The sequence below is a fragment of the Bombyx mori genome, chromosome 23 (genome assembly GCF_030269925.1).
Source record: "Bombyx mori chromosome 23, ASM3026992v2".
Taxonomy (NCBI): Eukaryota; Metazoa; Arthropoda; class Insecta; order Lepidoptera; family Bombycidae; genus Bombyx; species Bombyx mori.
Genome location: NC_085129.1, coordinates 12,804,091 through 12,818,470, shown reverse-complemented (window position 1 = coordinate 12,818,470; position 14,380 = coordinate 12,804,091). Strand labels below are relative to the sequence as shown.

The 14,380-nt window shown below is 37.5% G+C and overlaps 1 protein-coding gene across 2 annotated transcripts in view; it reads right to left on the bottom strand.

The window, feature by feature from the left end:
- The window catches only part of LOC101742565 (serine proteinase stubble), a 122,214-nt gene extending 114,212 nt beyond the window's left edge, over nucleotides 1-8,002 (bottom strand). For both annotated transcript variants that reach the window (XM_038019382.2, XM_038019383.2), the window contains exon 1: nucleotides 7,843-8,002. The gene's annotated coding sequence lies outside the window, so the exon portion shown is untranslated. The remainder of the gene's footprint in view (nucleotides 1-7,842) is intronic.
- Between the last annotated feature and the right edge of the window lie 6,378 nt (nucleotides 8,003-14,380).

Below are 14,380 nucleotides of genomic sequence, written 5' to 3'. Positions count from 1 at the left end.
TTTGTGATCAAAAAGAAAAAATCACGTTGTTCTTTATATTATTTTGTATCCGCAATCATTACAATCATAGATATTTTACATAAACAAGAAATATTGTGCCACAGATAATAACTATTTTTTATATTATTGGAGTCTACACTTCACAGTCGTACGCTCGTCTGCCTACTAGGGCAATATAAAATAAAATAAAACCTGGATCCAAATTCAGACAAGAGTTCGAAGTCTTCATTGTTTAACGAGAATGCCACCCTTCAAACTGGAATCTTTGGTGTGATCAAAAACATTTTTGAATTAAACTCCATTAATCTCCTCAAGTTCATCTCTGAAGGCAGAATGAACATAGCGATGACATTAAGATATTCATCACTAAAGTCTTGAAACTGCACACAGCACGCAAACCTTAATACTCTGAACTTAATAAGGTATTTAACAAGTCACCGCGCGAGTGTGAGATCAATGAGGATTACTGAACCAGTTCCTTAAGTGAACATTTAAGTGAACTTCAGTTTACAATAAGTTTGAACTTTTATTCGATACAGCGATTTAAATTTGAAAGAACGTGTTGTATTTAAACATAAGTTAGAAAGGCTATCTGGATGATGATGAACTCACATATCAGCCTTAGCCTATAGACATCCTCTGCTGGATGCGAAATTCAAAACTCGATAAAGAGACGGGTGCTGGAACTAAAAAGGTCTCCGGTGGCATAAAGCCGAACGCTGAAGTCGAAAGCCGAACGCTAAAGCCGAAAGCCGAACGCTGAAGCCGAAAGCCGAACGCTGAAGCCGAAAGCCGAATGCTGAAGCCGAAAGCCGAACGCTGAACAATATGGCTAACACCAGCTCAGAAGCTAGTCAAAAACATGTGAGTCATACAAGAATCGTCCACTAATTATCTAAATGAGCCTTGAATTCGCTACTAACATAATTGTAATCCATATATGTATTTCGCCACTTTATCCATACCGGTGACAGACGTGACAAATGGAAGCTATTTAAGTTTATCAGCTTTAAAAAAGGTTCATAATTAAGAAACCAACTCTATTACTCAAAAAGTCACCAGTCATTCCGGACAGACTGATAGCAAACCATAATGAACTGTCTCGCAAAAGACATTACAAAAAACGATAAACGTTGTTACCCATTGAAATATTGCGGCGATACGATATATTTTACAATCACAAAATCCAAATAGGACTTATACATATTTATCATTATTTTCACTGATGAAAACAGTTTGATGTAAAATATCTTGAAAATGCAGAAGTTTCAATAGGTGATACTTACATTAATGGGTGGTTTTTTTTTATTGCTTAGATGGGTGGACGAGCTCACAGCTCATCTGCTGTTAAGTGGTTACTGAAGTTCATCGACATCTACAACGCAAACGCGCCACCCATCTTGAGATATAAGTTCTAAGGTCTCAGTATAGTTACAACGGCTGTACCACCCTTCAAACCGAAACGCATTACTGCTTCACGGCAGAAACAGGCAGGGTGGTGGTACCTACCCGTGCGTACTCACAAGAGGTCCTACCACCAATAATTACGCAAATTATAATTTTGTGGGTTTGATTTTTATTACACGATGTTATTCCTTCACCGTGGAAGTCAATCGTGAGCATTTGTCAAGTAAGTATTTCATTAGAAAAATTGGTACCCGCCTGCGAGAGTCGAACACCGTTGCATGGCTAAATACGAATGCACCGGACGTCTTATCCTTTAGGCCACGACGACTTCCACCATTATGTTTATTTATGCCCCAAAGCAATCACCCGATCTGATACGAAGTACACTACGGTAGCAGTTGTGCCGTTTGTATTGAAATTTGCATCTATGCAGTGCAGTGATTAGAGAAACGTGTGATTAAAAACGCAGCCATCAGCGAAGATTTCAGTACTATCAATACTTTTTTTAAAGACTACCCTTCTTCGCTGCCATGAATTACCACACTAGTTTAAATACACCAGTTTTTCTCCACTCATGGGAAATTACCGTCACCGTCTATTCACCTTAATCTTACCTTAAGAATTGCCCTGTTTTTCGGGCCGAGGGCGATCCTCTTACGAGGTTCCTGCACTTGGGGCACATGGGATATGTGAATGTCAATAACCGAAGAGTTTAGCGGCCCACACGCTAAAGGACTCCCCTACACCTTCGTCCGACACCCGATTCTCGCCCAATACAGAAGTCGAGCAAGGTAGTGGAGGTTCCGACTGTTGGGCTACCCGCTTTTGGAGTTTTATATGAATAAAGTGCCTGAAATATTTGCACTCAAAATTATGTTACTAAAAGATCATTGCCGATGAAAACGATTGATCGAGCACACTTTGAAATAAGCTAGCCACTCGGTGTTGGTCGCTAATGCCACGACATGCTTTTGAAGCATATTTCAAAGATGCCGGTAGCAGTAAGCAAATAGTCGACAATATATTTGGCATCGTCGATTCGCGTCAAAACACGATCACTTTTGACTCTTAAAATTAATCGGCCTAATAGACAATAAAAATAAATATAAAAATCTGATATAGCTTCGCTTCACATCCCACTGGAAGTGGACCTTTATCGCAGCGTAGCAGTGATTGTCGAAAAAATTCATTAAAGCAAACGAACGACCTCCGACCCGCCAGACGAGGTCAAGGACCTCCTTCTTAGCGTTACTTCTTCTGGGAGAGTTAGGTAATTCGAAATTTGCACACAATCGAGAAATGTATTATTTCCGTATGACCGGTCACCGTTGGGAAACGTCAAGATAATGAAATACGTAATTTATGTTTAATGAGATAATGTTTCTTTTAGAATGCGTTTTTTGTTATTTTAATACCGTTAGGTTTTCACGGTATTTGTTTTTATTTAACTTACATTCTTGCATAATCGTATTCGCCATTGATTAGATTGATGCTCATATGTTGCTCGATTTTGATCACACGAAGCAATATGGAGTTTCATGTACAAAATATATTTCGACGCTTGAAAGGCAAACGTGACTAAGCGACAATAACTGCTTTATACATAAATGATAGGCAATGACTATATTCGATGCGCAAAAAAATATATATTTCTAGGTCTATTAAAATAATTTCAATCCTACAGCTAGATTCGTTAAAATAGAATAAAATAGATTTTTTTCAGATATTTCAACTTTACATTAGTCTACTGAAAAGTTCACGCATTATCGCTTAGCCACGTTTACCTTTCAAGCGTCGATTTGTATTTATGTATTTATTTAATAAATAACTTAGGTCATCCTTTATCTCTAAAACAAGTATTCTCCACATGTCCAACGCAGTATCACAGCCGTTGATAAAAGTACTAAAAAACATTAACATAACCTGTCACTGTTTCACATATTTAATCTACGACATTTCAAAAACTTTTTGAAAAATATACCCACGTCAACAAGCGCTTCAGTTATCAGAAGAAACTTGTCATTGTCTTGAACAGATAAACGAAATTGTCAGTTTAATGAATTTTCATACAAATCATCGGACTTTAGGCGTGTATTATTATTTAAATATCTCCAATACATTTTTTATCCCGCCAAGCTCACGTTCCGTTTGGTGCGTAGTGGCTACCGAAGCCCAAAGACACAAAAAAGTCCGTTGCCGTCTGCTTTGAGAGATCGATAATAAATCTCAATTGTTTTAAAATAGCTATACAATTGGAGTGAAATAACAATCTAGTTAACTTAAAAAAATTGGTTTCCATGACACAACGAGCATAAATATTATTAGTGTCACACTACATATTATGGTATATTATTCGTTGCTAATTTGTATGTAACAGAATCTTTGAACGTCATTTTCAGACTTCAAGATGTCCAATTTAATTGAAAATTTGCATGTGCAACAAGAATCCTTGGATTCCCTAAGGTATAACGTCATTGATTTTTTTTATGTCACGTAACTAGCATTACACAGGCGATTTTGTGCTGAATTCAACCAATTTATAATAAAAAAAAGACTATAATTAAAAAGTATCACTACAATAAATTAAAAGTCAATCATGTTTCTGTTCACTCTAACTCAGTGTAGCGTGATGAAATGCGATCAACAATGTTAGCGATACAGATTAAAAAACTCTCACTATTTTGCACCACTACTGACACACTCGAATGAGCTAGAGTAATATAATCCGACTGCCGGTTTGGCTCTGGTATCAAAAGCGTTTTCTTATAATATAATAATAATATTGTATAAGGAAAATAGAAAATGATTTGGTATACATATATTGAATCAAATACAGAAATTGATTTAATAGATATGCTTGGCACACAATGTATGGCAGAGCGAAAAGCGTTATGCAGAAATACATAATTTCGAAAATCTTATACAACCAGTTTGTCTTCGAATACAATAATGTAGCATCGACTTTATCGAAAAAAATGTTAGTTCTAAGCCCTACTTCGAAATGATTACTTCTATTTTGATCTCATTTAAAAATATGTTCATAGAACGGGCCCGTTTTAATTACTGAAATAAAAATAATTATATATATATATATAATTATATAATATCAATTTCCAATTCTTCAATAAGGTAAAGAGCACACAAGCGCTTACCTCCTCGCTTCAATCTTTCACATCGTTTATGCTTTCAAAACCTTCAATGATTAATGGTGGTAGGCCTTCTTGTGAGTCCACACGGGTAGGTACCACAACACTGCCTATTTCTGCCGTGAAGCAGTAATGCGTTTCGGTTTGAAGGGTGGGACAGCCGTTGTAACTATACTGAGACCTTTAAGCTTATATAATAAGGTGGGTGGCGATTTACATTGAAAATGTATACGGGCTCCAGTAACCATTTAACACCAGGTGAGCCGTGAGCTCGTCCAGCCACCTAAGCAATAAATAAAATAAAAAATTGTATTAAAGTTTAATTAATAGCGATATTTGGGGTGTATATGGATTTGCTCTCAAGGTGAAACAGCTAAAACTACAAGCCTAATTGAAAGCGAAACATAAACGAGCTTATTGGTAGCTTCAATAAAGTCAGATTACCAAGTCGGCGGACACTCCGTGCTTTCTGCGAATAAAGCTTGCATCACCGTGGAGCATCCATCAGCTGACTTGACTTAAACTTTCACAAAATACAAACCACTTAAACTGACAAATATTTACTCTCAACTTGATAAGTAAACACTTATTTGCGTTCAGATTTAGGATTGAAGTCCGAGAGTTACTTGTATAGCATTGTTAATGGCTTCACCGTAGGCTTTTCGCCGCGTTCCTACCAACAAATTTTCCTGGATATCGGCTAAGTGGAATCCGATTGATTAGAAACGATTTTTTTAACGATTTTCTAGGTCATTTGTTAGACCTTAATAGGATGACAATGCAAGAAAATACGAAAAAAAGATACATATGAAATTGAATAGCTCTCTTTTGGGCGTCAGTTGACTAAAAACCATAAAAAAACCTGTATTACAGTCTTGTTACGTTGCTTCTGAAATACACTACGTCATTGCCAACCCGGTTTTATTCGTTCACATCGTGATGATAGATTTACAATGTTAGCGTTGCTAGGCGCACAGAACTACTGACACACTCCGCTTCTTAGTAATTTCAAACTATTCTATAACTAGTGCTGCTGGAACGAATACATGACAGACATTTGATAAATAGTCCATAAATCGTCAATATTAACTGCTTTTCTTTAAAGGTTGATTTGTGAAACGGTTTTGTTTGCTGATCAAATCTAACGAAGATAACTATGCCTATACTTTTGGATATTTTTTTCTTATTTCCCTTTGTAGGCAGACGAGCATATGGCTCGCATGATGGTGAGTGGTTACAGTTGCCCGTGGACTTCAGCAATGCCGGGGACAGAGTCAAGCCGCTGCCTACCATTAAGTGATCTCCACAAGCCTCGTTTGAAGAAATTTAAATTGTATTTACCAATTGAGCTCATCTTTCCGTCTGAGCTATAAAAACGGTTAATAATCTAATCTATTAACGTACGCAGGAATAATGAATGCATACATTAAACAAATAAATGTTCGCATGTATCATAATGTGAAAACTTTTCTAAAATACATCAAACCGCCAACTTCCTGCGGCATTGCGTTACAGTGTTTTACATTACTTGCCCGCATACCGAGTTGTACGAGTGAAAATGTATGGAAATCGCTAAATTATAATAACAAATCCACAATGTTTTTTGTTCAATAAAAAGAACTAAAAACAAGCCGTGATTTCCGTCTTTTTGCATCAACCGCAAAGATGAAGTGAAATTGAAGTTTGATGATGTTTTTTTTTTTGTAATTTGGCACACGAACACTGGGAGAAAGATACAATAATTGTTTTAGTATTTACTGCAGAGACTGTGTTACTTTTTCAAGTAAGCAACTGTTATTTGTAGTCAGCGTGAGTAAATAAATCTTGTTGCTCATTGATTAATACGTCGATTTTTTTTTAAATAGAGACATATTCCATTTTGATTTTAAACTAAATAATTATATTAGTTTTATTATCAAAATACAACAAATCAATTTCGTTGTTTGAAATAGAATAAATTGTGTTGAATCTAAAAGTTGTTTTAATTGTTCCCTTCGGTTTTTAGTTCGATATTATTGCGATACCCGTTAACGCGAAAATCATTAGAACGATACAGGATGACGTTTTGGTGTTTGCCAACTTTAATGTCCTTTAGCTGAATACGAATTGAAAGAAAAATAATTTATCTTCCTTTTGCCAAACAATTCGTGAAACAAGTGTAAAATACTTTAGGTTTTTTAAACAATAGTCATAATGGGACCAAGATAAGTGATATAACTGTGATTTTGACGTTTATAGTGCTCATCATTACGCTTCTGTTAGAATGAACACTTTTTGCTAAGACGTCATTTTAGTGTCAACTCGGAAGTGGGCTACCTTAATACGTTCCTCGGAGATTGTTTGAAAAAACTTGAGAATGTAATTGAATAGCGAATCTCGAAGAAAAAACGTGCCAATATACAATTAACGATCTGTGGTCTTGGCTGTCGATTTTAATATTTTGATTCTCGTGCCGATTAGAGATGAGAAATAGTTTTTTTTAGACAAATGAATGGGATCGTTTGCGGAATCATTAATCATGAGTTTTTTATGAATACGTAAGTGTTTATACGTAAGAGACCCTGGTAATATGGCATTTTTATCAAAAAATTGCTGGAATCGAAATATGTAATCTTATTAAATGTTATTATTGATACTTGTCCGCCAAATTTAAGTATATTCGTCATCATATGTAAGAACGTTAAATAAAGTATTATGAGTATACCGAAAAGCAATTAAAGCTAATTTGAAATTTGTTGATTTTGATCTTAAATTTTCTTCAATGTTCTTTATCAAATTATGGATTCAAAAATAGATCATTTACTAACAATTAGTTGTTTTAAAATTGAATAATACGGATTGCATACCCGACACCTTTAAGAGGCAATTATGAAATTTAGTATTTTAATAAATTCGCGACATAAAAATCCAAGCTCTAACAGCGTGTGACATAGCTTTCAATTAAATTTATATTAGAGGTTGATATTTTCGTCAAATTTAAATGGCGATTCGCGGATTTACTACTGAAGCTATGCCGTGGAGATGCGGTCAGAGCACACGTGTTGCTGCGAAGAAGCCGGCGCGACGCTCCGGCGATTTCGTGCACTTTTTCTGCAAGTGACGACTCAGATTTCTAAATAATTTAAATATGAGCACGCATTAACGCGAGCAGCGTATTAATTGCCATTCAGAATTGGGTCTGCATGTACGCAGTCTCGTGTTTCTCCCGTCGGACCGCGAGTGCTGTGTAAATACGAACTTACGAAAACTAGGCCTAAAACGTTGAACAAGAATGATAACTTAAACTTACGACTGTCGCTTCCCAATCACGGTATCCGATCGGTACACAAAACCATGTCACTGTCACAAGATTATTTATGATTCACTGGACTCGCGTTGGTTTCGCGAGCGTGCGGAGTGGCTAGGCTGGGTCGGCGTGCAAACGTCGCCGGCGCGGGAGTTCGACTGACAATCAATGAGCATGCGCGCGCGGCACAGCGGACCACTCCAAGCGACGCGACGGTCGCCCAGCGGACGGGAAACGAAATCGCATAAGTAAAATTGTTGCAACTCGAACATCTAACGAGCGACCGTAAACGGAAAAGTTGTCTAATCTCGTGCGCTAATAATTGATCATACTTAATCTCGCTCGGCGAGATAATAAATCGTGCTGTGTCGATCTGACATAGCATATACTTTCTAGTGAGCTGGACTCGATTTGCACCCGAGACGTTCTAGAAAACTCAAGTTCGACGCTAAATCGGAAGTAGGATAAGCCTTCGACATTTATCAAGTGAAGCACTACTCGATGTATTTACGACCTAATTTATTCAAAAATCTTTCCTGAACCTCACACATCTTTCTTAACCCTCACTCCTCAATTTACCTAAAAAACTATACATTATGTACTTAGTTAGACAACTCATATTATATGCATCGCACGATCTGTCAGTAGATTCGCGGCTACAAAATGATTGAACTAATTCACTCTCTCATCATTCAAGCTCACTTTATCGTCAGTATTCCTTTTCCCAAACCTCACAACTCAATTTACCTAAATGCGTATACATATTTATGTACTTAGTTAGACAACTCATAATATATCCATCTTACGGTCCGTCAGTAAATTCGCGGCTACAAAATGATTGAACTAATTCACTCTCTCAACATTCAGGCTCACTTTATGGTCAGTATTCCTAAGAGTTCCATCTTCAGATCGCATCAAAGTAAATTGCCTATTGGCATTAAGCAGTACATAAGCCGTTTTATAAATGCCACGATCCACTTTTTTTTCTTTTGAGTAAGACGGTGAAAACGACAAATTTTTAATCACCACATAATAATTTATAGCTTCATTTTACTACTAAATGTCTGGGCTAACCCTTCTTTAAGGAACCAGTATGGTAAAAAATCTTTGGAGCTCGGATCGTGGAGGAAAATGACTAATATATTAGAAACACATTCCAAGTAAGTCTTGACTTGTTCAAAACTCCTTTAGCCCTTATGAATGAGCCTTATATGACCTCTAGGCCTATAGGGTTTCTCTGTATTTCATACCATATATCCAAAGACCTATATATGGGCAGTTTTCTGAGTAATATTTTTAGAATACCCCGTGATCTCATCCAACCATACTATCAAGAACCACTGTATTCATCCACAGTGCTTTTCCAGATATCTGTTTTTGTCTAGCACCATCCAACGTCAGCATGAACTTTCGTCCACGGTGTTTCTCGAGCGCTATGCCATGTCTTTCTTCAAACGAGGCTTGCGAAGAGTACTCAACGGTGGTCACTGTAACCCTTACATTACTGACATTCATGACCGACTTAAACTATCAGGTGGAACGTGCGTTCAACTACCTGTAATAGTAATAAAAAATTAAAATATCAATATCACTTTGATAATATGAAAAGGTAATATGGGCGTCCTAAAAAGACTTGAATGAACTGTCTGAGAGAGTCGAGTGTGAGTGCAGTAATGACGTATGATAGGCCGGAATGGAGATAGAGGACTTGCGACCTCTAATAGTAGAATAAGAGCAAGAAGAAGAAGAAGAAGAAAATTCAATCAATTCCCATATACGTTCTGGTGACGAATACGATTGACAGGCTTTAGATTACGGTCTTCGCACGTGAAATCATAATAATGGGTTAACGAAAGTGCAGAAGCTTGTCTGAATTACGAGTCGAGCCCCCCTGACCCAATGACCGGGAAGTCAAATTATTAATAATCATAATAGATGCCTTTAGGTTCAGTCTAGCCCCCTAGCTCGATCATCGGGGAGGGAAGTTATTGATAATAATAATAGATGCCTTTAGGGTCGTTGAATTACTGGAAGTTATTATTAAACTTGCTTCAAGATATTTTAGCCTATTTTAGCCCTAAGCGGTAGGCAGCGGCTCAGCTGGGCGTCGGCATCGCTAATCTCCAAGCAACGGTAATCACTCACTGGCAACCGAGCTGTATGCTCCTCTAACTTTAAATCCGATTTAAAAAAAAGGATATTCAATTTGTACACTGTCTGAACCTTATTGCGCACACGCACAGCTCGCGTTGATGTCTTTTGTGCTTGAATGTAGAGAAAATTAAGTATTTAGATTTCGACACGTGCGCTACTTATTTGAAAATATTTATTTTGCCTTTTATGTAGTTTTTGTCTCTTTGTTGCCGTCTAGAGAGCAATATTTGAAACATTTATTTACATGAACACTCTTGTGAAAAAATCAGTCTAATCCAAACTACCCAGAAATTTTATAAAATAAATCTACGACCGCAGTGTCATCTACCAGGTCTAACCGTAAAACTCAACCATCCAGGGATCCACTAAAGCTTGCACATCAAAACCTCAAAATCGGTCCAGCCCTTTAGGAAGAGTTCAATAACAAACAAACGTACAGAAGAATTAACTATGATAACACTAATATTATAAATGTGAAAGCTTATACAAATGGTTTTGATATATTTTGCTCTATCGCCCAAAAATGAATTTAAAAAGGTATTTGGATGAAATTTCGTAGAAGATAGCATAAAATCTAGATTAACCGGAAAATGACAAGACCTGGGTAACTCCGGGTATCTTTACTATCCGGTTTTACATAACGGGTATGTTCCCAGGATTCATGATAGAGGAAAATTTCTAAGGAAGAATCGATAAATGTAAACCATTCGAAAAAGCTCGTGGTCTAGCTGGTTTTAAAAACTAAAGTTGACAGACACCACAACCCAATTTGAGACATGAGGTCAATGTAGCAGTTGCATTGTTTATCGGATATCTCATGCTTCAAACCGGAACAATTTGAGGAGAAATACAATTGCCTGACCAGTAAAAATTAGATATACACAAAAATGGGCAAAATGGTCACACATACCCGCGTCCTCTTACTACCTATACGATACTACTATGTAAGTATGTAAGTATACCACGGAGAGAAGATCTTCCACCGAACGGGTGATATTGCTCGGTAGACCGACGGTCCGAATGTTGTTGTTCGGAACTTATATATATTATTATGTAAGCTTATCTTGAAAATGTCATAAGCGAGATTCAGGCATCTGTCAAATATCTTGTGTTGTATGATTAAAGCCACACTACCAGTTCTTCTTCTTCTCAATCGTGTCACTCTTGACAGAATGGTCGTGATCGTGTTGAAGGGGGCAGACTTGACGCATCTCACGATGTCCCACCATCTCTCCCTGCTCGAGGCCATTCTATGACACTTATTTAGGGAACCTCCCACTGCAGTTTTAATTTGGTCGATCCACCGCATTTGTGACCTACCATACGACTACCAGTTATTGACATAATAACGTTTTGCGAAGCTATTCCTTCGCCACGGAAGGCGCTCGCGAATGAAATTACAACATAAATCAACGACTTTCGTGAATAATTGTAGTGACAGATGTGAGCGCGGATCAAGTCTGTTCGTCCAGTGAAAGTGTTCGTTGAGAGATGAGCGAATTCATCACGCATGTTCGTTATGGTCTTATTGTTCGAAATTAACGTGAATGTGTGTGTGTTTTTCGTTCATACAACTTTAAAGGTTCAGAATGAGATACGCTATTTAAGAATACTGTAATATTGCTCATTGTTTTTAAACTCAACAAAACAAAATTAATTTGTATTTAACACAGAAGGTTATCAATGCGAATGTTTTTTTTTTGTGTGTTACCAGAGGGTTTTTGTCGAGTTAAACCAATTTTGCTGGTTTTATTTGAATTCCCATTTATTCTCATTTAAATTTTATTATAATCTAACCCTAATAAAGCGTATTTATTTATTAAGTTAGTTACTTCGTGTATATTGATGATTTAATTATACATATTTATAATTATAATTATTATATATTATATTATGCTTATTGTAGCTAATACAATGAAAACGAATTTGGAATGAAAGAATTATACCAACACTTTGCGTAAATGCTGCTGGTAGATGCAAAATCAGAATTTTTCATACAACCAAAAGTACATAATATGTATATCGCGCAACAACAAAATCACTAATGCGCCAAAACGGTTTGTTTGTCATATGCCCAGGCTTGGTTCATAGTGTTTTAGATAAAAATCGATTGACAATTGTTGCAGCAGCCATCTATTGACAAACAGCGAGAACTTAATTCGTAATCATTACAGTTATTAAGCATCTACAAATCGCTTTAAACTTTCGAGTTTATCTATGTTCATACCCGATCCTGTGGACCGAATGGTAAACAGTCGACGTCGCCCTAAGCACCTCACTACGGATCCTCCCGATCCATTAAAGGTGCTTTTAGGTACCTCAAGCACCGATTACCGTTCTCACCGAACCCGTCGCTTGCGACGAAGGGCTCGACGAGTAAATTAACCCATAGACACAGCCCACTGAGTTTCTCGCCGGATCTTCTCAGTGGGTCGCGTTTCCGATCCAGCGAAGCACTGCTCTTGCTAGGGCCAGTGTTAGAAACACTCCGAATTGAGCTCCGTGAGCTCAGCTCTACACGTCAACGCGAAGCTGAAATAGTCTCTCAAGGCTATCAGCATAGGTAGAAAAAAAATATGTTACACATTATTATTTAACAAATTCTTACTAATATACTCCTATTATCGCGATGCTTGCAACGGCGTCGAAATATCGAGAACCCATGAAATGTCATGAACGTGATAAGAGTCCATTAATTAATAGTGCGTGTCATATGTATGTTTAAAATGGAATACCAAACGTCAAAACAAAATCTGGACCCATCCGATAACAGATAAGCTAGTCGCTTTTGGATAGCGTGCTTGCGTGCGTATACACCTATATTTTCGTGAGTGTCAGGTTATGCAAGTTTGAGAGACAATAAAGAAAACTTACACTAGGAGCGCAAGCAACACAGCCTAGGCCTAATTACAGCCAAACGGAATGCCAAACGTCAAAACAAAATCCAAACCCATACGATAACAGATAATCTAGTTGCTTTTGGAGAGCGTGCGTGCGTGCGTATACCTATATTTTCGTGAGTTCAGGTTATGTAAGTTTGAGAAACAATACAGAAAACTTACACTACGAGCGCAAAGCAGCACAGCCTAGGCCTAATTACAACTAAACGGAATGCCAAACGTCAAAACAAAATCCAAACCCATACGATAACAGATAATCTAGTTGCTTTTGGAGATCGTGCGTGCGTGCGTATACCTATATTTTCGTGAGTTCAGGTTATGTAAGTTTGAGAAACAATACAGAAAACTTACACTACGAGCGCAAAGCAGCACAGCCTAGGCCTAATTACAACTAAACGGAATGCCAAACGTCAAAACAAAATCCAAACCCATACGATAACAGATAATCTAGTCGCTTTTGGATAGCGTGCGTGCGTATACCTATATTTTCTTGGGTGTCAGATTATGCAAGTTTGAGAAACAATAAAGAAAACTTACACTACGAGCGCACAGCAACACAGCCTAGGCCTAATTACTAGGCCGGTTTAATTAGCGGCGGTGCCCGCAAAACCGCTGGATTTTCCCGTTTTCGCTTAAGGGCTTTGCGGTAGTTTTACGCAGCTGAAGACCGCTTTTGACGTGTGTCAACTAAAGACTGTAAACTAGATTCTAACCGCAAACTTGTCCCTATAAAGTCATATTCGTTGCGTTAAGTCGCATGAGAATGGTTACTAAAAACGCTCTATGAAAAAAAACAGGTAATACGATCACTCAAGGTGAGTGGCGGCATTTACGTTGTAGATAACTATGGGCTCCGATAACCACTTAACACCAGGTGGGCTGTCCACCAAACGAAGCAATAAAAAAAAATACCCGACGTTGCCCAGGTCATGTTATTTACCACGATAAAAAGTATAAGATCATACGTATTAATCTAGGCTAAAAAATAACGTTATACAAAATCTCATGAACCCGATTCAGTCATTTTTGCATAATTGCTACAACGGCTGCCCCACCCTTCAAACCGAAACGCATTACTGCTTCAAGGCACAAATAGGCAGGGCCGTAGTACCTACCCGACGGGACTCACAAGAGGTCCTACCACCACTAAATCCAGGGTATCTGCTATAACGCCTCCGACAATAAATTCGTTAGTCAATGATTTTACGTATCAACGTTCTACTAATCGATTTGTGGTTTATGAATCGGAGAGTGACGCAGGCAATTCATTACATAGAAAATACATGATTCACTAAATACAAAATGTTCGTTTAGCGATGGTGAAGCCGCGAGAAACGTCTTGTATTAATCATAAAACAATTACGTGAGTCCGTGGCAAGAGGATCGTTCTTGAAATTGTGCAGCACTTTATCACCTTTTCGACGTACAACAAAACCCTTATATTCGAAATTGTGATTAGAAAGAATTATGTTACATAGAATTTTTTT